At 37.6% G+C, this 25741-nt stretch overlaps 1 protein-coding gene across 2 annotated transcripts in view; it reads right to left on the reverse strand.

Moving 5' to 3' along the window:
• Positions 1 to 25741, reverse strand: part of znf609a (zinc finger protein 609a) — a 188607-nt gene that overhangs the window by 155154 nt on the left and 7712 nt on the right. Inside the window, exon 2 of one of the 2 annotated variants that reach the window (XM_079810169.1) lies at positions 23410 to 23524. The exons of the other annotated variant lie outside the window; for it this stretch is intronic. The gene's annotated coding sequence lies outside the window, so the exon portion shown is untranslated. The remainder of the gene's footprint in view (positions 1 to 23409; positions 23525 to 25741) is intronic. 2 annotated transcript variants of the gene reach the window in all.

The raw sequence follows: 25741 nt of genomic DNA on the forward strand, positions 1-25741 counted from the left end.
AGAGCGGCAGCTTAAACTTTGTTCATTGTTTACTAAAATTAACAAACAAGTTAAAAGCGTCACATTAAAGGTGACAGTTAAGAACAGATCTTCCTGTGATTATGGATGCTGTGCTACAGAAAACAGCAAAGATGAACAGATATTGAGGATAAGAATCCATATCAGTCTCGATTAAAAACGAGAATTGTTAGCGATGAGTTTGCGTCCACAGCGGTCGTGTTTATCTGTTGTGGTTTATCCACATGTTCACGGTATAGACACTTTTACAGTATCTTACTGGGATGTTATTTCTATCTCTCGAGCTGGCACAGTTAGTGTTGTTGCTCAATATAGATAGAGATACAATATTTTCCGTTTCTGACGCATATTTTGCCACTCAGACTCAGTGAGGTTTTATCTAGAGCCCGACCTATATGGGTTCATGGGGCCGATACCGATATTAGGGAATGAAAAAAGTCCAATACCGATATATCGGTCGATATTCTTTGTGTATATTAGAGTACAGTACCAGTCTAAGGTTTGGACACACTTTCCCATTGATGTCCAAACTTTTGACTGGTATTGTATATAGAATAGTATATACATAATATACATACATTGTACATAAATACAAATGAAAAAGTTATTTTCAGGTTTTTCATAGGTCTAAACTAGATTTACAGAAATAGTAATCAAATGTAAAATGTGAGACGTCTTTTGTCATCTCGTCTTTCATGAGAAAACGTTTCCCTGCCATTGACGAGATCTGTCTATGTTTTCACTGTTATACGGTAGGGGGCGCTATTACACATCTACCGAATCTGAACAAAACACAGGCGAAGAAGACGCAGAAACTAGCGATCTCAAATAAGCAGATGCATATGTAAAACAATGCAATCATCAACAATAAACAGCATATAAATCCAAACGGCCTAATGTCGAGCGATAGGACTGAAGCTTCGGGGGTGTTGATGGACTCCATCTGTGTTTGTTCTGAATCACATATGGATGTAATTTAGTCGTGATTTTCTCAGCTTTTTTCTTAAAATGTTGCTTTATTTCATGAAACGTACTCACAAGTGTTGATAAAAAGAATGCATGAAGCTAGAATAAATCTGAGGGTCTGTTCTTTCTTCTGATATTCTGTGGGCAATGAAACGTGTGATGACCAAAAACACTGGCGGTCACTGGCAAATTTCATGTTTACGATCACTTAAGACATAACGGACTATGTTTACGATGATACTCAAGACCGGCATTTTGACATAATTTTGAGTGAATATTCGTGCGCTGTGAGATGCGTGTGCATGTGTTCATATCTGTGGCATATACGGTAATGCCGATATATCAGCGACAGGCTCATATCGGCTGATAAAAGACCGATAAATCAGTCAGGCTAGTTTATTTCCACTGTAACTTTGCTGTTTGCTGCGTGTCTCATTTTATTACGTCAACACAAAAGATGATGTGACGGGCTACTCATCACAGAACATGCTGGTAAAAAGACACGCAATGTATATTTATATGGTCGCAAGTGGCAAACTCAGCAACAATATCACTCGCAAATTAATATTTTTGGACTGTTTTAGTCGCAGTCTGAAGCCCTGAATCTAATTTGTGTGTGAACAATCTCTTTAAAAGAAGTTGCATATGGTCTTCAACTGTCTTCATGATCAGTAAACAAGTAAAAACAATTAGGCTATGCACAATTTGAGATGCGACTACCACGATCTGTCTAAAGCAATCAAGCCCCCCCACTTAGCCACAAACGTGAAACGTTATGTTATTGCGCTGCTTGCTATAGACCGATAAAGGATTTTTAACGCCGATACCGATTCAAATATTTGGTGATTTTAAAATCCGATATATCGGCCGATATATATAAAAAAAGAAACGCGTAAAAAAACTGATTTCCTTTACATTAGTTATTTGTAGTTATTCATGATCCCTCAGCCTCTCTAAAATAATGTGATAATGCAGTTTAAAAATAAACTTGTTTGCTTTATTGTCACAACAGAACAGAGGAACATAAAAATATATTAAAGTTCTGATAAATAAAATGCATAAAAATACAAACTTAAGATATGAAACAAAGTCCTTTGGATGAAAACAAAATAACAAAAAATCTAAAGATACCAATATTAATAGACGTGGTAAGCTTATAAATGCCAACCGGCACATTGGAGAGCGCCCTCTGGTGGACAAACTATGAAACGCCAACACTCATAATATGGTTGAGCGGAGTTTCGTCCGTTCTTATTATTATTTTTTTTAAATGAATTTATCGGCCATTATAAATGCCGAAAATTACTAATATTGGCCCGCCGATATATCGGTCAGGCTCTAGTATAAGTTATAAAATATAAGCTCTAGTTGGCATTGGGGCATTTGGACCCGGAGTCAAGGTTGTTGAAACCAATCCAAAAGACCTTAGTCTTTATGCTAGTGCATACAAAAACCTTCCAAAAAACGGCATTTCACAAATAATCAACCGATTTACATCCCAGCCTATCCATGGGCCGGACATGTTCAGTCAGAGACACTGGACACAAGCTTCCCGCCAAGAGCCACTTTCACATCTGCGAATGATTCCACACAACCTTCACACTCTCACTTTGTTATTCGCTGTTAATAAAAGACAAGTTTGAACTAATCTGAGTGAACCTGAAGGGCAGGGCTTGAACAAATCCATTCACAAAAACAACAGCACGCTTTACTTCCTGTCCATTCTAGCAGGAATATGGCACGACATCTGAGAAACACGGCGAAGGGAAAAGCAGGATTAGCGGTATTGAGCTGTTAGATGTCATCAAAGATTCAACAAAAGCGGCGAGTGAATTCGAGAAACGTCTTTTTAGAAGCTTCTCTCACGAAGGACTGCTGTTCATTATCTGACCTTGTGCTGGCAGCGCTGGAGTTTCTCATCTGTTTGTGTTCTGTCATCCCTCTACAAAGAGACCTGCTCCTTAAAGCGGCTCTGTCAAGATATACTCTGACAAACAGATGATATATCCGCTGCCAAAACACCGCAAAAGACAAATCACCAAATACATCTCATACTGTAGCCTTCATCCTGAGCGTCTCAACAGCTCCTTCACACCAGGTAATGACAAGAAGAGGGATTTACTGGATTTAACACAAATCAATTCAACCCAGGCAATGCATTCTGGGAAATGACACAATAGGTGCGTTTACATGGAGCACTGTAATCGGTTTAAAAGTCCAATCCGAATAAAAATACTCCATATAAACACCTCAATCGGAATAAAAATGGCCAAACCGAATGAAATTGTAATCGGTTTGAGAGGGGTGGGATAAACCTTTTCACGAACCGATCAAACGAAAAATTCCACCATGTAAACGATCTGATCCGATTACTTTGAGTGCACGTCTTTCTGTGACGTGATATACAGCGCGCGCCTCCTCAACTGAAGACCGTGCGCCGCGCTCACACCAGGCTAATGTTGACAAGAGAGGAAAGTTCATTTTTCTGAGGTATTAAACTTTTTTTTCGTAACGTTATGAACATGAAGTTGGAATAATGACACAGACATAGCCTGGCTACAGCATCTCGACAGCGTTTGTCCTAGGCTTCAACTGCGCCTGACAGAATAATTTATTTTTCTGAGGTGATTCTTACACTTTACGACAAATAATAAATAGCTTTTATAAAACTGTACAAGTCCTGGTGGCCGTTGAGAGCTGCCATTTCAACAGGGAACATTCAAGCTGCTCTCTGTTTCTCATTATAGTTAAGTTAGCTATTTAAAAAAAAAAAAATTCAACAACTGCTTCAAATTGGTTAAGTAGCATTACCCCCAGTCTACTTTAATTACTTTTGTTAATATTTATAACTTTGTGATTATGGTATCTTTCCTTAATCATCTGAAATATATATGTTTAGTACTACTAGTAATGATGCCGAACACGTCTTGAATGCTTCATTCATGTTTCACCGTATATCCTATATTTTTATTAATAATTTGAGTGCATTTTATTGTTAATTTTGTGTTTTTCAAAATAAATTAATTGAATTCATTTTTGATTCCGCATTCATCATTCACAGCTGTTGAAATAGCCATTGTATAGGACATAAATTAGGTTAAACTACTGCATGTCCGCCCACAGAAAAAATTACCAACACAGAACGATCCACGATACGTAACGAATCTGAGGCGGCAGACAAACTGTGCGCATGTCACAAAATGATTCCTACTGACATGTAAACACCAGATCGGTTTAGATAACGTCTCATGTAAACAGTCCACCGAATCTTTGAATCGGAATGATTTTAATCGGAATGACAAAAAAGTGCGCATGTAAACGTGGCTATTGTTCCACGGAATTAATTGATTAAACATGACGAAATTCATAAAGTAAATACTCATTTATATAGGTGGAATGTACATATACCCATCAGAAACGTATAGGCTTTTCTTCAAAACTTTCAAACAAATGCACAAGTTAAGAAAAACGTACAAAATTACAGTTTGAATTATCATTTGATTGCAATTTTGCGTCTGTTTTTGAACCTCAGGAATGTACATTTTCAAAACATTGTGATTTAAATTCTTGAAATGGCACAAAAAACATCAGAGTTTTTAAATAGAGTGATTTGCACGACCACTATATTGTAATTTACAACAAAATTGCACTATTAATGTAGTCTTAGCACTGGTAAATGATGTCTTGTTATTGTGATGTATTGGAGATTGTTATTACTATTATTGTCATACTGTGATTTAACAATGTAATACGATATGGTTATATTTGATATATTACATGATTATTATAAATATTGGGACATATTTGAATCAATGTTTATGATATTGAGGATTATTACATTGCATTATTGTGTTTATTGAGATGGTCATAATGTAATTGGGTAATTTGTATATAAAATATTATAATATCACATACATTATTAGTAATTTAACAGACAATAACAGCAGCTATATGGTGTAATACAAGGGAATGAATTGGGGGTGGGAGTAAATAAGTTGTGTATGTAGTGTTTGTATATATATGTGTGTATATGTATATGTATATATGTGTGTGTGTGTGTGTGTGTGTGTGTGTGTGTGTGTGTGTGTGTGTGTGTGTGTGTGTGTGTGTGTGTGTGTGTGTGTGTGTGTGTGTGTGTGTGTGTGTGTGTGTGTATTATATATATATATATATATGTGTATAGATGTACTAATCAATCAATCAATCAATCAATGCAGGGGTGGCGTAAAAAAACCCAGAAGACTATTTCGCCACTGGTTCCCTCAAGATGTTGCTATGAGGTTTTATAAATGACAATACATTGATGTTTTGTTTTACAACGTAAACTTTTTATTTATTTATTAAAAGTTGTCTTCTTGGTGACAGGCTCTCGCAGATATGCTATTGTAAACATTAGCATTTATACATGAGCAGACGCTTTTATCAAAAGCATTTTCCCAGAAATTCAAGTACAATTCCCAAGAATACAGTGATACAAACCATCCCTACTGGCCAATTACTAAAGAGTACACAACACACACAGTTTCTGCCAGTCTCGTGTTAATCTGGAGTATCTATAGAGTAGTGTTGATCCTTCATCTCTCCCAAGAGTCTTTAGTTTATCATATTTATAAAAGACAGAAACACTGCACCGATTCTTTCTGAAAACAGCCGAGTCCGTGGAGGCGTGCAGTGGGCGGAGCTAAAGAGACACACACACACACACACACACACCGTTTCTGCCAGTCTCATGTTAGTCTGGAGTATCTATAGAGTAGTGTTGATCCTTCATCTCTCCCAAGAGTCTTTAGTTTATCATATTTATAAAAGACTGAAACACTGCACCGATTCTTTCTGAAAACAGCCGAGCTCGTGGAGGCGTGCAGTGGGCGGAGCTAAAGACACACACACACACACACACACACACACACTTCTTTAGTGACATTGTTGATCTCGTGTCTAAAAACACAATGCCACCGCCAGCTCCCGTAACCTGAGGGAAGCTCGTTGATGGACACACTCTTGCTCTGGTTGGTGTGTGTGTGTGAGAGTGTGTTCATCCGGAAGAAGTGCCCATATAAGGAAGTCCGCCCTTTATGACATCATACAGGGCCATACTCAGGGAAAAAAAAAACATTCCGAAACTTGTTTGAATCCCAAAGGAGTGTATTTGGCACAGAAATACTCCGTCATACATCCATGTTTATCATGAGAATCAACTCTTTACCAGTGTAAACAAGGCAGAATGCATGAAATAGCACCTACTAAAGAGGTTTCCCACCAGCCAGCTGTCTTCTGGATCTACTGAACCATCCCTCAAAGACGACAGACACAAACAGGAAGATTCCTGTGTTCAACCAACAGCCTCCCAGCAGGCTTTGTTCAGTCGCCTCCACCCTCGCCTCTGCGTGACCCAGCTCAGAGGAAGCGTATAATTGTCTTCCCCCCACAGGGAATGTGCCAGGAGCTCATAACAATGACTGAGAGGGCATTTCACTCACACGTCTGATCTGACGCTAAAGCGGCTTCACCATGGAGATCCAGGAGGAAAGCACAGCCAGACCGAAGCAGGACTGAGAGCGCGCTTTACTGATCCCAGAGGAAATTTAGCATTTTAAAAACATCCTCAACAATCACAACTTTTATAGTTTTATGTCCTGAAGCAAACAGGGAAACGCATGAATGGGTCATTTGTTGCCAAATCAGGAATAAATGCAGTAGAGCTAATCAATATAAAGAATTCTGGGAAATCTGGTCCCATTATTGAGCGGAAGAATCCTTTGATCTCCACATGACCACTAGACAAACAAACCCTCAATACAGAGACGCAGCTAGACGGATCAAATATTCATTATGATTGATAGATATTTTATATATACTTTTAGTAGCGACTGGTTTAAATTAGGGATGCACAATATAATCGGGTCCTCCACACCAAACTCACTCATCCATGTCTTTATGGAGACGCTTTGTGCACTGGTCAGTCATGCTGGGACAGTTCCCACAAAGTTGGGAGCATGAAATTGTCCAAAATGTCTTGGTGACGCATTAAGAGTTCCTGATGCAGCCCCTGAAGTGAGACACAGAAATACTGCAAAATGATAATAATAACGCGACTAAACGCGACAAAATAATAGGGCTGGGTATTGACACCAATTTCACAATTCGATTCGATATCGATTCACAAGCTTTCAATTCGATTCGATTTTCGATTCAATTCAATATCGATTATTTTGGATATGTATCAGGTATAAAACATGGAAAATTTTCTCAAGGAAAACTAATTTCTGAACTACTGTTGTAAACTATGGGAGTCAGTTGATACTACATAAACCTACTAATATTGAAGGTACAAATTAACTGATTTGTATACAAACACTTAAATGACACTAAATTATGTTTTATATATAAGATAGATAGATGATAGATAGATAGATAGATAGATAGATAGATAGATAGATAGATAGATAGATAGATAGATAGATAGATAGATAGATAGATAGATAGATAGATAGATAGATAGATAGATAGATAGATAGATAGATAGATAGATAGATAGATAGATAGATAGATAGATAGATAGATAGATAGATAGATAGATAGATAGATAGATAGATAGATAGATAGATAGATAGATAGATAGATAGATAGATAGATAGATAGATAGATAGATAGATAATACATTTATAATAACTTTACAATTACATAATCATAATTCTACTACAATTAGATTTTTGAAATATATACACATTTAAATGGTGGCTGCATAAAAACTTGCCAGATTTATTAAATACTGAAAAACATTGACAATGAATATCCTATGTAATGGTGCATATAATTAGCAAAATGCTCCTCTCTGGAGTTAATTTTTCTAGCTGACTAACGAGTTTATGGACACTGGATATGGTTTTTCTGAGGAAAATGTGAGGTTACATGACATTTACAAGCCGTTTTACTGACGTCTTTCTGCGGTTGAAACACTGATTGAGCGATTCCATGTGACATGATACGGATTTCGGTAAGTTGTCCTGTATCTTTTAACACACTTTCAGAAGCGTATTTGTGTTTATTTTGCGCTGCTACTGGTATAAGGCGGAAGAGAAGATCTGTTTATGTTTGCTCCGCGCTGCCGGTTCTCGAGCTGAGCCAGAGCGATCTCGCACCACAGCACCAAAACGGTATTTATGTTTTTGAATTTCGTAAAAAAATAGAAGTAATTTGGAATCTGAGACTTTGTTTCATATCAATAGTAATAAAGCACAAAGATTTTTGCGATTGATTGGATGGGAGGCGCGCTATACAATGTTTATTTCATTCATTAACTGAAAACAGGAGGACTAATCGATTCTTGGGATTTAAGAATCGATATTGTTTTGTAAAAGTGAGAATCGATTAAAATCGAGAAATCGATATTTTTTACCCAGCCCTACAAAATAACATAACATTTCGTCTCGTCTCATTTTGGTCAACGAATATGAAGAGACATTTTAGCATAGTTTTTATTTTGCAAACCACATTTAATCTTGTTTTTATTCGTCAACAATATTGCATTATACATTTAATTATAGTCATTGTCAGATGACCAGCATTTAGGTTGCGTCTCGTCTTCGTTGCGTTATAAAGATTCGTTGACGACGATATTTAGTCAGACTTTTCATTGACGAAAGCAACACCATCCCATTCTCAATATGTAGGGTTTAATATGTTTTATCCACAAACTGTTCCCGCAAAGTTGGGAGCATGAAATTGTCCAAAATGTCTTGGTGAAGCATTAAGAGTTCCTTTCACTGGAACTAAGGACTGAAAAACAACCCCCACCCCATAATCCCCCCTTCATTTTAGGCATGAAGATATAAACATTTACATCATGACGTTCTGTAAAGCTACTTTGAAACATGTATTTTTGGAAAGCACTATAGAAATACATTTGACGAACCACTTTATGTTTTGAGACAATATTAAAAAGACAAACAACATGTGAGATTTTCTCTTTCGCAGTGTTTGGGCTGGTGCTAAGGCAACTTTAGCTTATATCTCTTATATCTCTTTTATATAAAAGAGATATAAGCTAAAGTTGCCTTAGCACCAGCCCAAACACTGCGAAAGAGAAAATCTCACATGTTGTTTGTCTTTTTTTGTTGTCAGCAAACCACCTCTGAGTCAGGCAGGACTTTGAGGCCATGGGGGAGGAGAAGGATAAAAGGATCTTTATGGCGGGTTTGAGAGAAACAGACCAAACACAGATCCGCTGTAGTGGAACAGATTCACTCCTGACGACAGAGAATGGGCAGAACATTTCAGTCAATAATCAACACCAAACGCGTGTCCCAAAGCAGATTCCTATGGGAAAATACAGTGACAAATGTGACATGATAAACATCAAAGTTCGTCAACAGAAGCATTACAAAACCATGACCTACAGGCGCAAATTTAACCTGGTGCATGTTGGCCATTTTGAATGAGAGCATGACAGATAAATCAACCGAGCACTTAAGCAGTCAGAGAAGAAGAGAGTTCTGGGTATTTGGGTCAAGCGTCAAGCGACAGGGGGCCAAACAACTGCAAACGTCCTTTCAAGCCTCATAAAACCAGGTTGAATGAGCTGCCATTCCAGTGAAAATCACAGCTAGACCTCTGCAATCTAGATCAACCCAAACCCTAGCGAGATGCCTACCTAGACAGCACTGCTGACGACTGCCTTACACTCTCAGGGAAAAAGGTACAAAAGCTGTCACTGGGGCGGCACCTTTTCAAAAAGGTTGTTCCTTTTAGGTACTAATTACCTAGGTACCTTTTTTTGTACCTGAATGGTGCATATTGGTACCTTAAATGTACATATTAGTACCTAAAAGGAACAAAAAAAGTGTACCTTTTGAAAAGGCACCACCCCGGTGACAGCTTTTGTACCTTTATTTGTACCTAAATGGTGCATATTGGTACCTTAAATGTACATATAAGTACCTAAAAGGAACAAAAGTGTACCTTTTGAAAAGGTACCACCCCGGTGACAGCTTTTGTACCTTTATTTGTACCTAAATGGTGCATATTGGTACCTTAAATGTAAATATTAGTAACTAAAAGGAACAAAAAAAGTGTACCTTTTGAAAAGTGACAGTTTTGTACCTTTATTAATAACTAAATGGTGCATATTGGTACCTTAAATGTACATATTAGTACCTAAAAGGAACAAAAAAAAGTGTACCTTTTGAAAAGGCACCACCCCGGTGAGCGTTTTGTACCTTTATTTGTACCTAAATGGTGCATATTGGTACCTTAAATGTAAATATTAGTAACTAAAAGGAACAAAAAAAGTGTACCTTTTGAAAAGTGACAGTTTTGTACCTTTATTAATAACTAAATGGTGCATATTGGTACCTTAAATGTACATATTAGTACCTAAAAGGAACAAAAAAAGTGTACCTTTTGAAAAGGCACCGCCCCGGTGACAGCTTTTGTACCTTTATTTGTACCCAAATGGTGAATACTGGTACCTTAAATGTACATATTAGTACCTAAAAGGAACAAAAGTGTACCTTTTGAAAAGGTACCACCCCAGTGACAGTTTTGTACCTTTATTTGTACCTAAATGGTGAATACTGGTACCTTAAATGTACATATAAGTACCAGTGATGCGCGGGTTGATCCAAAATGAGCGGGTGCCCGCGGCCACCCGCGGTTACCCGCGGTTACGAGTCATCCAAAAATATTTTTAATGATATTCGGGTCACGGTCGGTCGGATCGTCAATAAATCCTTATTTACCTTTTGAATGTTGAGCGTTATTAACTTTTGAATAAATGCTGACGCGGGACAAAATGCCCGATTTCCCAAAACGTTGAACTGAGCAATGCCATTGTACCATTTTAATAGGCTACTTTTAAACGCATTTAAAGTCAGTTTTATGTATTTTCTGAGAGGGGGCGGGATTTTTGTTGGGAAAGTCGGGGGAGAGACGCACACTTCGATTAGACTGGATAAACACATGCAGCATCTTAATTGTTAAGAAAATTAAACGAAATGAATAAATCAAGCCTGTATTACATAACACTAGGCTATATCATACAGCATTCAGAAAAATAACAGTTTGCGCTCCTAAGGGCTTTCACACTTTTCCAAATGTTTTCCAAATGTGGGCTGATGAATTCTTCAAGCCGGGTCGAAACATAAACATCGCGTTCATCAATAATATGCATCTGGAGCTGAAATGGAAAATGATGGGCCGCCTCAAGAACTTCCTGCTCTCGCTGCTGCACCTCTGAGCACACCACGTCAGGGCCTGAAACATTTTCTCAATGGCCCAATGAGCTACGATGAGCATTTACTACTTTTAAAAAATGCGGGTCAGGAAGCGGGTCGGGTACAATATTTTCTTCTTTTTTTTTGCGGTCCGAGTTGCGGGCGGGTTAGTTGAAAACGTCGGGCGGGTGCGGGTTGTTTATACATTGACCCGCGCATCACTGATAAGTACCTAAAATGAACAAAAGTGTACCTTTTGAAAAGGTACCACCCCAGTGACAGTTTTGTACCTTTATTTCTGAGAGTGTACTATGTAGTCAATCACAGAACGCATTGCAACAAATGTCCAAGATGGAGGACGAATAGGTTGGGACAAAATGGACAAATTTGCTAACATTAAACCATTAAATGCATTGTGTGCAATGTTAAATCACTTACAAGATACCATGATCTATACCAGAACTAACATGTCATCGAAATTCACCAGCAGCTGTGCGCAATTCATGCACTGCCGATGAAGTCCACTTTAAACTGTTTAGTCTAGTCCAGGTGGAAAGTCCTGAGAGGCAGCTAAAGTGATACGAAATCTGTTCCATCCATCCATCCCTCGCTTCACCTTTCTTTTCCACTTCCTCTCCCTCGCTGTCACTTTCCTGTCAGTCATCGGGTTCAGTTGGCGGTCAGTAGATGCGGCAGCAAAAACCCTCTCAATCTAATTTCCTCCAGCAGTCTCTCTCCACTTCACCCAAATTACTCTCCGCTGAAAGCCAAATGAGAGTCTTGAGTGGGTCCTTCACCTGGGTCCTTCGCGCGGCCCGCTCCCATCTCATTTACATGCTGCTTGAGTTTCCTAAAAGCTACAGATGGTATCTGTGCTTGATTGTTGTGGAAAGTCTTCAAGTCGCAGAGGGAGTTCAGAAAACGTTCGCTCCGAAGAACACAACCGGTTTATTTACACTCTAATTAGAACAATTCCTTGAGGACAGGAGAAGTCAGAAAACTTTAACTGTAAGTTTTCAGAGAAATCCCTCTAGCAAAGACGTAACAGATTAAGTTTCTGTTAAGAAAAACAAAAAGACATCAACCGGAGTGAAGTGCAAACATGTCATGTCCGCACGATTAATCGAAATAACACGATTATCAAAACGCGAAGGCTGCAAATTAAATCAATGAAAACGCATGCGCTGCGTGTTTCAGAGAAAGCGCGGCACTGTGTGCCGTCAGAATAAACATTTGATAGCTTAACATTTGACAATGAAGAAATTAACACCGCCATAAATATTAAGTCTTGGAAACTTCCCCAGCTCGAAATGCTCGAATTGTCTGAAGAAAGACGAACATAATTAGCGATGAACGCCAAAATATTAAATATCACGGATGTATATTGACTGGGGGTCAAAATTAGAGGGGTGTAAAAATGACTGTAGAAAGACGGCAGAATCATTATTTTATTTTCACACCGAGATTTCTAGATCTATTAGTGAAATCTGTTGACTTTATCAATCGTTGCAGCATTATAATCAAACTGTGACCGTTCAAAAATGGGAAAAAGGCACTTTTTGTGTTTTTTTCCCCAAGTTTGCATGCCCGTAACTCAAGAAGTTTTGAAGATATCTTAATATCCTTTCAAAGTTTGTTTTTTAACAAACATTTCTTTTGGGATCTTGATTTTAAAGGCCCTTGATGGTTCAATCCCAGAGATATGGAGATCCTAACACGGCTCCATGAGTAAATTGGTCAATTGTACACATTTTCAGTGACGAAAAACCAAATGTGGGACACTTGCACACAATGCTTTTTTCTTTTAAAGAGCAGTGTTAATTTCAACAGCAAATTTTGATTTTGTTTTAGTCAAAGTCTTTTGACTTAAATCCCATTTAGTTTTAGTCATATTTTAGTCACCTGAATTGTTTTTAGTTTTAGTCTAGTTTTAGTCGACTAAATCTAATGAGTTTAGTTCAATTGTAATACATTAAGCATTTAAGCGTTACATAACCGACGGTCACTTGAACTGACATTTTGACATCATTTTGTTTTTGACATTAAAAATACACGAACGAGCTCAATTCACTTTTTTAAAACATCTATATAGTTTTTAAAATTTTGTATTTCTGTTTTAGTTAGTAGGCCATATCAGGTTAAGCTAAAGCTTCAAATAAGTTTATTTATTTAATTTCAGTAATGAAGATTTTTTTAATGGTTTTAGTGAACTATTATAACCCTGATACTTTATTGAATATGTGTCAAATACTGCTCTTTCCTCCTGACTATGAATTAAATGGGGATTAAATTAAATACAGTTTACTGTGCAAGTAAAAACGAATATATAATGCGTGACTTTTAATTATAAACAAGCTCGAAACACACATTGACTCTTATTTTTAAATGTTTGCACCTCTATTGCAGTTGCAGGAGCTCATTCAAGTTCAGGAGATAAAATATGCATTGTTACAACCGTCTAAAACACATTACTATATAAACATCGTAAAGTAAAAATTGTCATTATTCATCAGCATTAGTTCATAAACAATTGCCTGGCATAAATGTGTGTTATTGATTGATTGAGCCCTCGTTTTTATTTGTTGACGAAAATGACAGTTTTCATCACAGTTTTTGTCATCCAACACTAGTTTTTATTTAGTTATCGTCTCGTTTTCGTCAGTGAAAAAAGGTTGACGAAATTATGACGAAAGTTATTCATCAACGAAATGAACACAGTTAAAGAGGAATATCTGAGCAAAAACTAATGTTGAAACTAGAAATGTATCTCAAGGCCCTATATATGGTTCAATCCCAGAGATATGGCGATCGTAATACGGCTCCATGTTTTAAATGGTCAAAAACCAATAGCATTTAAGTATCTGAACAACAAATAATGTTGAAACTACAAATGCATCTCTTTTTTATTCTATCAACACAATTGCAATAAATATGTATTTTCCAGAGATATGGTGATCTAAATGCAGATCCATGTTCAATTTGTTGTATTTGACCCATTTTCAATGGTCAAAAACCTAATGTGGTTCACTTTGCTGACACTTATTGCATTTAAAAGGGGAATGTATGAAGAATAAATAATGTTGAAACGAGTCTATCAGAGCAATTGCACACAACACATCTCTCTGAGTGCCAAAAAAGTGCCACTGAACTGGTCATTAACTTTTATGTGCCTCCATTAAACTCAGTCACATTCTTCCATATCATGAAGCCCTACTTGTTGAGTTGAGCATGTGCTTCTTTAAGGTCCTGATCCCGTCCAGATAAGACCTATCTCAACATCAGTGCGGGAAGGAAAATAAACTATTTAGTTGTGATGACTGCTAGCGTGACAGCTCGAGTTAGCATTTAAACTCTGCTCCACCGGTTCAATGACAGCCTGCGGGCTCCACCAGCGACTCCAGTCCTAGATCACTGGACATAAAAGCAGGTTTATCTTCATGCCAAGAACACTAAAGCGTTTCTGATCTGCAGTACATCTTCAAATAATTACCTCCTACTAAATTAATATGAACCGGCATCCTATAATCTCTCTTTTTGGTTCTCCACAATGGTTCTCTTTCATTATTATGAAGGACTTTAGGTTTACGCTAGTCTCTTTTTCTGCAGCCGAACAGGATGAATGAGGATGAAAAGGACCAGAAAAACGCAGTCCTTGACATGTTTTGACATCTTTAATCATCCGTCAGGCTTGTCTAAATATTCCGGCAGGTGTTCATTTCACATCTTGATTGGTTCACGGGCGGCAGCATCACATGATCGTGAGATGTGTTAGTCTAGTGATTATCAGGGTTTTACCAATACATTTCCATGGCTTTTGAGGCAAATATCCATGACCTAATGTCAAATGTATCATAACATATCCCAAATAAAATGAATGACTATTAATGCCATTTGTTTGCTTTAATAATAAGCACATGCTGTGACTGTGCCAGACGTTACTCCACCCAGAAAACAAAATGTCAACCGACTAAATATTGTCATTTGAGCTGATCATGTGATCGAGTCGGAGACCAGAAAGCGTATCGGACCTGTTTTAATTCTGCACAGAATGATATTTTCAAGCAATATGGAGGAGATTAGGAGGAAACTGAGTTGTGATAAACTAAACTTAAAAAAGGGGGAGGGGTTGCTCAAATGCCCCGCCCTCTTTTCCTGTTTCAGTGGAAATTACATCACATTGAATAATTCTGTGCATTTCAAGGCAATTCAGTGGGACTTTAAGAGCGAATGCACAGATCCAATATACTGCTACACGTTTTCGTTCTCAACTATGTTCACTTAAGACTGTGTTTGCGAAGATACTCGCCAAGATATGCATTTTGACTAGGGATGGGTACCGAGAGATCTACGGCGAGCACAACATGACATTCCCAGTTTAATGAGTGACGATGGCCAAACGAACTAAACAAAGGTTTAGTCTGGTTACGCTTTACAGCGGTGATATTAATATAATTTTATTTTCGAGAATTACTTCCAAGGATTACAAAAAGATATGAGGTAAAACTATTATGAACTAGCAGAGTTACGTCGAGCGCAACTTCCGTTTCTCCATAAACCTAAACTTACCGTCAGAATCAGTGATTGTTGTAAATTGTTGCTGAAATGCAGGACGTGTTTGGTGATAAAACGAGCTATTAAATGTACAATAATCCACAGAAGAGACGCACTTTCTAACTTCAAAGTGGCGTGTGTGTGTGTGTGTGTGTGTGTGTGTGTGTGTGTGTGTGTGTGTGTGTGTGTGTGTGTGTGTGTGTGTGTGTGTGTGTGTGTGTGTGTGTGTGTGTGTGTGTGTGCGCTCTGCAAAACGGACTGACTTGCACATTATACTTTATGGTGCGTTCACACCTGACGTGAATAATTTGCGCTATTTGTGCGTAGTTGGACACTTGAACATTTTGAGTTTATTCGCTTCATTCGCGCGTGACATTCACTTCACAACAGACGTGAATTCTCCTCATGGGCGGGGCTTCTGCCAGCGGCTCGTCTCGTTGAGAAATGGCTGACATGGGCTGTGTTTACACTTGACGTCTTTTTTTGTAAAAATACTACTGTTAAGGCCCTTTCACACCGGACGCGTAATGAAAAAGCGAAGCGGAAAAAGCGAATATTTCGTGTGCGAATAGTTTGCATCAAAACCAGTCACATCAGCAGCGACGCGAGTTTGCGACGTTTCGCGAGTTTGCAACGTTTCAGAGCTTAAACGTTCCAAAACATTCACGGACACTTCATCATCCAGTGGAGACGAGCGCAAATTTGAGGAGCTCCTCCAGAGACAGTAGCAGCGCATCTGACAAGACACACACACACACATACACACACACACTTCAGGAACCAATCGATCCAGAGCTGCTGTGTTTCCAGTTGAGTCACAATGTAAACATTCAAGTGCCACAGTCGTACTGATGGAAACACATTCGCTTTATATAGTCGCGGACACAATTAGGTTAGAAAAAAATCAACATATTGATTATAATATCATAATCTGTAGCCTATAGTGGGCAAACACTGCGCATCTGCACAGCTGTAAACACAACTACAGCTGTAATCTCGTGAGAAATGCCATACCTGGCAAAGGTTAATGTTGATTGAATAGCTAATGACATCAACTGGATATTTCGTCACCTTTGTTACCTTGTATGTAATTGGTTTAAGCCTTTTCTATCGCTGCGAGGGTTAAAAAAAAAAAATCGGCATCGAAACGGAAAAAAAAAACGTTTTTTCGCCGCAAAACACATTCGCGTTCAGTGTGGAAGCTCTTGTTACACAAACAGCTGATCAAAAAATAAAACCGCGAATTATTCGCGCGTCAAAATCGTGTCCAGTGTGAAAGGACCATTAATTTGTGACAAAACGTAGCTTTAAGACTTTTTCAGGCGATAATGTACTGGTTTACAGCTCAAATCTGAGTGCCTATTTGAACATTTGATCTGGCGTTTTCAGAGTTGTGAGCTCCAGGCGATCAGCGGCGCTCCGCACTCGTTAAGCCCGGGAAACGCTGCTCTCGTCGGCTTAGTCCTTCTGACATTTGCCGCTACAAATAGAGGTTTTATATTTGTTTTGTTCAAATATTGCTGTTTCTTTTGCTATAGATATTTTACTTTTCAGATTATGAAGCAGTGTTATGTTCTTACTTAGGTTTTTTAAATTAAAAAATATATTAGTGTTGTCACGATACTGGAATTTCTAACTTTGATACGATACCTAAAAAAGTATTGATATTCGATACCATTTTCGATACCAAACGCTAATGTACTGTCAAATAGATATTTTTTATATAATTTCGTTTTTTGTCTGTCTATTGAAAGTCTAGGCAATTAAAAATTTCTTCAGAAGAGATCCCTTCATATTATCCTCATATATAAACGTTGATCAATTACCATTACAATTATCTCACAATATTTGCTAACTAATTTTGTTGCAATAGCTTACATACAGCACAAGGAAGCTTGATTTCAAATTGAATTTAAAAAGACGAGTAAACAGTAATAAAATAAGAACAAATAAACAAATTACAAACTATAGCACAAATAAATTAGACTGTAGGTCTAACAGTATTCAGGTAAGAAACAAAAAGTAATCAAATTTAAAAAAACATTGGATAATCGTCATTGTAAAAAATGTAATACAGATTAATCCATTAGAGTTACACAAGTTAATCAGTCAAGAGCAGCAAGTGATTGTTTGTCTTTTTGTAGTTTGAATAATAAATAACCGCTGTCCCTTTAAGACCCGACGCACACATGGATCCCAAACACTGTTTATGTTAATACTCACCAAGATGGGCATTAAGACATTTTTTTAGTGTATTTGACCATTAATAAGCTGGAAAAAGGGGCACTTCGATACTGGTTGAAAAGGAGTATCGTATCGTTTCAGATATTTCAGTATCGATACATATCGAAATATCGATATTTTTAACAACACTAAAATATATAACAAAAAGAACCGATAAGAATACCATTAAAGTACCGGATCGATAAGCAGTATTGGTAAGAGTAGTAATACCGTTAAAACCTTAACGATACCAATCCCTAATTCTGACAATGTTTGTGTGTAATTGACCATTTAAGTGCAATAAGCCGCAGAACAGAACTCGTTTTGGTACTCGCCAGCAGTTTGCGAAGCGCTTTATGTCGAGTACCGATTGTTTTATCGTCATTTGAATGTTTAAATTGGTAAGACTCAAAAAGATGTGGAAATGATAAACAGTGGCACGATTAGGCAAGTGACCAAATAAGGGAAAGTCTCGTATCGCAGTGCAGACGTGATGTGCTGATTCCCGCATTCGGGAATGATTCGGAAAGGACAAGGAAGTAGAAATGCTGTTCTACCATCCTTCCAGCTGCACTTCTGCAAGATGTAACATCTATAAATAAATAGTCAATAAAGATTAACACCATCAGTTGCTCGGAGAAAGAAAACACGGGTGTGATTAAATAAAGATGAAGCCACTGCCTCAGATCACTCTCCTGATGTTTGTGCTTCCTCGCTCCTCCACATTCACAGCAGTTTAGCACATTCACAGGAAAAGACCTCAGCACATCTGCCAGCGACTCAATATCTGCGAATGACGGAGGCACAATGACAACAAACACGCAAGGACACACACATGAGCACCATCTGCAAATGACAAGGAGCTCTGCTTGAAGACGAAACGTTTCAGGGAACCAATTAAACACATGTCAAGTGCCAAATGAGCATTAAACATGCTCTGTCCAATGCGGATACCAATGTCTAGAAGATTCCAACGTTCAATAGCGAATAAAAATCACAATAAACTAGTTTTTCACATGCCGATAATATTAAATTGAAAAGCTCTGGCCAAATGTTTGCAAAACACAACAAAGACATATATTATTGAGATCCAACAACAAAGTAGCAATATATAACGCTGTCTGGACAAACATATCTAAAACTAACTTATTGCCACATCTGCCAATGGTGACCAATAAATACAGTACGTTTATCCAGCCATGAAACAGGCAGTAATGACTGCAATATACCAGTGAAAAATTCACACTTCCCTATTGCGATTTCGATACCACAGCTAAACCTACTAGCTATAACTCACCTACATTTAAAACATTATTAAAGACAAGTAAAAACAGTCAACAGTAGAATAAGAACAAATAATCAAATTCAAAAGCACAAATAAAAACAGTACAAACATGTAAATTAAATAAACTGTTTCATGTAGATACATTTCATAAAAGTAAATCAAATGTAAAATATATAGGGTTGGAACTAGAACGCAGATTTCGGCGACTTAAATTGCCACTTAAATTCAAACATGCTTTCGCGATACAGAGAAAGACGCGCTCAGCGCTAGTCACATATCACAACTATTACGAGGTTTTCAACCACATCATGTTTATTTTAGGTTTCAGACATTTAAACACTAATAAGTACTAGCAAAAAAAACACACACTGATGTCTATGGAAGCGCCAAAAACAATCCTTCCAGACAGTTATAACTTGACTACGTGTTTTATTCATATCATATACACATTATATACGCAAACTAACATGGCAGCGCCCATCGCGCAGTATAGATCAACTAACACACATTCACTCACACATATTTGAAAATGAGAATATCAGATCGTTCGTGAAATAGTTAGCAAGTTTGTGAATATTTTGAAATAAAAGAAAAAAGAAAAACGAAATAAACCCGATAAAGCTGTACTATTGCGGCTGTGGTGTGTCATGTGAGAAGCACGACGTGTCGCCATGGAAACAATAAGGCGCTGCGTTCTAAAATATTTAGCCAGAGAATATGGTCATATTTCTGCAAAATAAAGCTGGACCTTGAAACTGTTTTGTAGCAGACTAAGAATACCGACTACTTTGCGGTTATTGGTACTGCAGTGTAACTGTTATTTAGTGTTAAATTAGGCCTATTGTAGTTGGGTCAGGTTGCTTAGGTTTTACTGTGAATTTGTTAAGTAAATTGTGTTTTGTATTTATTTATATAAGCATACTTTAAACTTTTAATAAATTGTTCAATTGCTCAAAACTTAAATTCAATAAAAAGCCATTCTTTAAAGTCATCCACCTCGTTTTGTGACTTTCTTTTAAAGTAAAGTACAGTGTCGGTTCAGGCACCGGTACCGTTTTAAAAGTATCGGTTTGGCACCAGTATCGAAAAAAAAAAAAACAATACCCAACTAGGGCTGTCACTTTTTATTCGATATTCGAATATGCATTCGAACATGACGTGAAATATCCGTAATCGAACTATAAATAAACGATCCGGTTTTTAAAGTGCCATGTAGCACATTTTTTTACAATCTACGATTAGACCGTTTGTTTTTTATTGTATTGTTTGCCATCTCATCTAATAGAGGGTGCTCTAAACGTATTGTAGCGTAGGCCCATGACCAAATCAAGCTAATAATAGCCTGTCCAGTGTTGCCAAGTCCACGGTTTTCTCGCAAAATTTGAATTTCATGTCCGCAAGTTGAAGCGACCCCAATTATGTGATATTTAGCCCCGGGAATGCGAATTTTAGTAGGCAACCATGGCAAAAAACATATTTTACCCCCCAAATGCCGGAGAAGCCCCCCTGAAATGCGATTGGGCTTGTTTTGGGCTAGTTTTGTGTAGCAATTGGGCGGGTTTTGTTGTGAATGGAAGATAACTCTCAGAACGACCAGCCTGAGCGGACAATTACGACCCCAACCCATCTTAAAAGTAGTGTCTGGAAACATTTTGGGTTCTACCCCGTAGATGGTAAAGTAACCGTTAAAGATAAGGTAGTTTGTCGAATTTGCAAAAAACGGTTTACTTACACATCCAATTTTTGCGCTCACCTGTCGAGTTACCTGTTTCAAGAAATATCTGCATACACACGAGAGCACTGAAACCGACTGAAAACAATGTAGTATACATGCCAGACCAGTATGTGGCGCTGTAATTCTGCCACAGAAATACACTAAAAACAGAGAAGAAGAGTTAGAAGGGGTACAGCAATGGTCAGAGGCAAAATCTCACAATAAAATAACAAATAAATGTGCTACTTACTAGATGTGTTTTATTAACGCCTACCCTTACAATAATGCAAATACAGTAGTTAAATGACGCAATATTGATGTGCGCATACCCAGTGTCTGTAGCTGTATCCCTTTCTAGTCTTTCCCGTGCGGAAAAACACAAGATCCGTGTGGACGAAACGCTGATACGGTACAAAATTTTAGCGTCTTAATTAGGGATGCGCGGTATACCGGTACTGGAAAAATACCGGTATATATTTTATTTCAAACGGTACGATATCATGATTTTGCTCATTTCGGTATATGCTGCTGTTCCGAAGTACACCGCTAGGTGGCAGCGCGCTACCCAAACTGACGTGAAACCGGCAAATGTGGCAACAGAACAAGATGAATACAGCAGTTGAATCTCACTCAACACGCACAAAACTCATTAAAAAAAAGACATGAGTAGACGTGAAACTTGGAATTACTTTGCTTATAAAACTGCTGAAGAACCATCAAACCTTGCCAAGCATCGGTCACTTAATTCCTGACTTGTAAGACATTATGAGATCGACAGGTGAGTGCATAATTCTAACGATCTAATTGAGACATTTTTCTTTTAACACTGATTAACGCACATACATAAGATCGTATCGTTTAAATATAATGAAATCTCCAGCGTTCGTTTCAACCAGTGACGTTACTTTAGACCTAATATTTGCACGCATACTATTGCACTATTTACATCCGCGAAAGACATAACCAACTGTGTTTATGTGACTAACGTTACTCACTAAAGATTGACATTTTTGACATCATTTTGTGTGTATTTGACTGAGGAAAAACAATTTAATTTGGAATGCGCGAGCTCTTTAGGCCTGAGCTCTTTAGGCCTGTGTGTGTATGTGTGTGTGTGTGTGTGTGTTTGTTGTTGGCATGAGCGCAAAGAAAGCTCTCTCTCAAAGAGCTCTCATCCCATATGTATTACGAAATGCTATAAAATCGCTTGCATGTTAAAATTGGCGAGGTTTAAAAAGACGTGGGCAGTGATTTCCGTCAGCTGTCCCGCAACGGAAGCGAAAGTGTTGAATCTGAGCGTGCAGACTGCTTTTATAGTCCATGCATGATGTCTTTTGAAGCCAGAAGCAATTTGCTCATTTTGAGAGAATGGAGACGCGCAGTAATGCTGAAATTACTTACAAAAAAGTTTCCAAATGACTGATTAATGTGATAATCTTTGTTGATTAATTTAATAATAAACATTTGCGGTAATTTCCCGCTTCATAAACCCAAAACTTGCGAGAGTGAGTAAAATTATGCACAATACCCGCATCAAAATTCAGACCCTGTATGGTATTGATTTAATATCGGTACTTCGGTATTAGATTGTGGTACCGTACCGAAGACAAAATTGTGGTATCGAGCCATCCCTAGTCTCAATGTGGACGGGGCCTAAATATTCGCTTTTTTATTCGCAGTGAGAAAGGGCCTTGATACACATGCGTTTACCTTCTCAACGGTTTACGCCCACTTAAGACATAACCGACTATGTTTACTAGGACACCTGTTATTTTTTTATATAATTTAGTGTGAATTTGTCTGCTCAAGTCCGAGACTACGTGAAAGAGCCCAGTTTAGTATTTGCGTTTGTTCACGTTCATGCATTGTTAGCATTCATAAAAATGTTACCGGCCAACTGGCGAGTGACAGCTCGCATTTGGCGTTTAGCGAGTGTTAATTTTAGGCCCTGTCCACAGCATCTTCATTTGAGGTTTAGCAAAAACTCAGAAGTGTCAAAAGTCCATTGATGCATTGAGGCTTCAACACTGCTAAAGAAAACTCATTTATAAACCTTTAGGTGGGACAATAAAACACTAACACAGACAAAGAAAACTCTCAAAAACTTCCATCGATTATGGTTGAATTTTTCAAGTAAAAGTCAATGAATAATGTCTTTGAAATCAGTTCACTGGAAATGAAAACCGGCCCCCAACGGCGATTTGAAGACGAGGCCGTAACTCACTGCGGTTACATGGCTTTTATGAGGGGTGTAAAATCCTGAGTCCCGCTCTAGAGTGTGTGTAAGGACTCGTCATTCAAAACACTCCTGGATCCGGCGAGCAGACCGTTCATCTTTCACTCTGCTAGAATCCACTCGGGTTCCTGCCAAATGGCAGCATGATAGCAAAATGTCAGAGCGAGAGAGAGTGACTTTGCAGACGTTATCCTGAGCTCACCTCAGCGCAGGAATAGAAATCCCCAGCAAGCCATTTATCTCCAGGAGGCTTTGTTGTGGATCAGGACAACTCAGACCGCAACTGCACCTGATGCCAGAAAGCCTTCCTCTGGAAACTGAACAGGAGTCAATCAGTGCCGCCGAATGCACGTTATCCATCAAACACACACAATGGTTGATCGGTAAAGAGGTTTAGTACAAAATCAATCAAAACTTTGGTTAAATCACTGACATAGAGATTCTGACGTTTGCTCAAATAAATAAAAAACATGTCCAAATGGCACGAGACTTTGTACGGTTGTCAACACTCTAGATCTACAAATAAAAAAAATGATTTCTGTTTTTATGTTCAAAAAGTCACCCCGCTTAGAAAATGGACAAAATTCATCCTCAAAAACAGAAACAACACAGAACACGCATACAGAAATGAAGAAGTGGCACACTTCCAACAATGCATAAAACATCCACAATGCAAAATTATCATGCTCACACACACACAGGAATACATTTGTTATTGCTGTTCAGTTCATTGCATTTTGATGTTCATGTTGTGTATTTTTTACTCAATATGTAATATAATTTCTGTTAATTTTTGTTCTGTTACAGTTAGTAGCTGAAGTGTAGATTAAATGTGTAGAAATATAAGAAAATCAGATGTTTGAAATAAATGACAAACGTTTCTCTTGTTCAGGTTTGATTGTAATCGTAATGCAACATCATTGAAAAAAAGCTTTTTTTAGCACAAAAAAAATGCTAAACTTCGACAAAATTGGTTCATTTTAATTGTTATAATTGTGATTTCATAACATTCAGATATGAATCCAACTAAAAATACTGAAAAGATGTCTTTCAAATAGCAAATAGTGGAGCTCTGCAGACATTTACTGGTAAAAGTCTTATTTTAAAACTGTATTTTCCAAAAGATGGGCAAAAATCTTACACTAAACCACGTCAAATAATCCATGTTATCCCCATGAATGAAAGTTAGAAATTTGGGTCTTTTATAAAGTTAATTTTACATTAAAAAAAACTGATTTTGTGTTAAAATCCATTAAAAAAAAATCTAATTTATTTATATAAATTTAAAAATTATTATAAATACTCCAAAAATTGCACAGATGTTAAGTAAAAACATTAATATACAGAGTAAAATTACATTTGTTCTAAAAAAAAAAGACTGTGGAGACCCAAACGAAGACCGTACACGGGTTAATGGTAACAAGAGCAATACAAGACACCAATGTGCAATAATTAGCTACATTTAATAAACTATTTTCCCAATGCAATCTCAAATGAGTTTCAAACCACGAGCCCAGTGACAGGTTCAAAGTCAAAGTTTATTTATAAAGCACTTTTTAAAAACAGCAGGCGTTTATCAAAGTGCTGTACACACATAGACTAAAATATCAATAATACAAACTATCACTAACAAAGGAAAAGAAACAAAACAAGCCAACGGTGACGGTTCAAAAATGGGGGAAAAAGCGCTTCTTGTGTTTTTTCCCTAAGCTTGCATGCCTGTAACTCAAGAAGTATTGAAGAATATCCTTTCATAGTTTGATTTTTAACAAACATTTCTTTTGGGATCTTGATTTTAAAGGCCCTTGATGGTTCAATCCCAGAGATATGGAGATCCTAACGCGGCTCAATGAGTAAATTGGTCAATTGTACACATTTTCAGTGGCCAAAAACCAAATGTGGGTCACTGTGCTTTAGGTGGAGATCCTAAACGATGCACATTAACGCAAGAAAGCATCAAGGACAAAATACAAATCTTGAATAAAGCTCAGATTTCAGGTGCTTTTCCGCACACAGCCAGAAGCAATCTAGGGAAACTATAGGTAACATAACCTCCAGAGTCAGAGTTTCGGTCACTGAAATGGGGAACTACTATAGTAATAACACACAACACAAATCAAAGAACTGAATAGTGCTCGAGCGCAATTCAAAACCAAACCAATAAAGCCTAAAAACGTGCCGTGAAGTCAGGTACTTTCCAAACGCATGTGTTTTGACAGTAATGAGTGAACAAAGCCACTTTTGCTGAAATGCATCCATCCACTCACAACATTAGCACTTCCAGTTTGTGGCTTTATGAGTTTGTTTGTATATTTTATGGTCATTCCATGTCAAATCAACCAAATTTTGGAAACTTAGTTCCCCGGCTCAAACTTTGGACAAAGAATATTTATGGCACTCGTGTTCCATGTGTTAAACTAGATAAATTTATAGTTTTCGCATTATTTATTCATCAGATATTAATCTTTAAAAGGAAAAAAAAGTATCAGCTGTGTGCAAAAAGAAGGGGTGGGAATCTTTAGCCGCCTCACGAT

The sequence above is a fragment of the Gobio gobio genome (assembly GCF_949357685.1).
Source record: "Gobio gobio genome assembly, chromosome: 25".
Taxonomy (NCBI): domain Eukaryota; kingdom Metazoa; phylum Chordata; class Actinopteri; order Cypriniformes; family Gobionidae; genus Gobio; species Gobio gobio.